The 1,811-nt window shown below is 52.1% G+C and overlaps 1 long non-coding RNA gene across 1 annotated transcript; it reads left to right on the forward strand.

Moving 5' to 3' along the window:
* The first annotated feature begins 341 nt into the window (after nt 1-341).
* LOC119342092 lies at nt 342-1,152 on the forward strand. Its single transcript, XR_005165376.1, has 2 exons — nt 342-737; nt 824-1,152. It is a non-coding gene; the product is annotated as an uncharacterized LOC119342092 (long non-coding RNA).
* The last annotated feature ends 659 nt before the right edge of the window (nt 1,153-1,811 follow it).

Genomic DNA, 1,811 nt, shown 5'->3' on the forward strand with positions numbered 1-1,811 from the left:
GTCGGCTACCTTCCCCGCTGCCCCACCACATCCCACCGGCCGCCCAGAATCGCCACGCTGCTGGCCGCCCCGCGCCGTTGCGGATCCAACCAGGCCCGAGGGACGAGATCAGTCGGCTCTCTTCCTCCTCTCCAGCGAGGCCTGGGCGTCCCCTCCTACGGCGTGGACCAGCCACCCCGGATCCCAACCCTCGCCGCCACCACCTCCACTCTACACCGCGGGTGGATCCGGGCTGCCACTGCCGGCGCCGCGCCCCTGGGTTCCCCACCGCGGGTGGATCCGGGCCGCCACTGCCGGCGCCGTGCCCCTGCCTGAACTACACAGCACGTAGTGCGGGCGACTGTGGCGTGCAGTGCAGCTCGCCCCGGCATGCAGCTCGGCCCCCGCCCCAGCGTGCAGGCACCCTCACGTGCAACATCGATAGGCTGGAGGTCCGACATCTTCCTGGCCTCCCCTCTCCCCTGGCCAGATCCGCCCGTTCTCGAGGCGTGACTCCGAGGCCGACGAGCTGCATCGCCCATTCCCTGCTCACTGATTTGGTTGCCTGTGGCTGTGTGTCGTGCATCGCCGTGCCTATGACAAGATGTGTGGCACCTGCGGGCGTCCAGTACGACCAACGTCGGCGTGCAGTGCGGCCAACGACAGCATGCAGTAGGGCATACGACGGCGTGCAGTTCGGTGACCCTCCCACGCGCCACAACAACCTCGAGTAGCAGCGCGGCTGGGAGTGGGCTGCGGTAACCATGAGTAGCTACATCTCTTCTTGGACAAACTTCTTCAAAAGGTTGCCGTTCTCATTCCTTTTATTTGCAATCACTTGCAGTTTGGCGCACCTGGACGAGCAGCTAGCTTATTTGTGTTCTCGGGCAATCTACGTCTCGGTGCAGTTAAGTTTCAGGTTGGCAACCCCAATTCGTTTTGCCAGGCCATTTGCAGTTCGGTGGCGGGCAGAGTTGTAGTGACCCCACGAGGGTTATATTGTAATTTTTTATCAGAGTTTGTTTCTGCAAAATTGCGGTGATCATCTGCAGACGAGTTCATCTAGGAGCAGTCATATGAACTCCCGTAGAGGTTCATCTAGGAGATGTACTTATTATAGTTTGTTTGAAATTATCAAGGACAAAAAAAAGAATCAACTTGTTGCAAACCTTATGCTCACTGAGAAAACCACACGTCCACTGTGTAAAAACACAAGATGGACACATGAAGCGCTCAAAATGTGTGCAATTAGAAAGTTTGTGTTTTTGAGAGGTTCACTTTTTCAATACCCAGGCGCCATGCAGTCCATATTCACATTTTATTACAAAAAATAAAAAATTAAAACAAATGTCTTTTATGTGGATGTTTAATGTGTCTTTTCATTATTATTTGCATCATTTGTGCAGTGCACTTATCTCCCCCGTGTAGTGCGCTAAACTGTGGCCATGTAGTTCGGCAGCCCCACACCCAAGTGGAATTTTAAATTGTTATTAAATTTGTTGAGAAAAACAAATGCAGTTCGGCAACCCCACCGGTATAGTACATTTTGTTTTGTAAAAAAAAATGAGGGAGTACTTGTTAAACATGTTGCAAAACGTGTGGAAAAATTTCCGTTTGACTAAAGAAACCATGCAATTTGGTTGTCCGTCTGATGCAATGCGTTTTCAGTCTGAAAGCAGTGCGGTCGGGCATTCGATGTTGTTCATCTCGTAAGTGTAAAAGAAAAAAATGTAACCGAAACGACAAAAAAAAGTAATGAGGTTCTCGCAGGGGCGCTAGGGTAATGCGGTTCACTTTGATATATGATGTGGTTCACTTGCCCTAGTCTCCGC

Source organism: Triticum dicoccoides, chromosome 7B, assembly GCF_002162155.2.
Source record: "Triticum dicoccoides isolate Atlit2015 ecotype Zavitan chromosome 7B, WEW_v2.0, whole genome shotgun sequence".
In the NCBI taxonomy this organism is placed as follows: domain Eukaryota; kingdom Viridiplantae; phylum Streptophyta; class Magnoliopsida; order Poales; family Poaceae; genus Triticum; species Triticum dicoccoides.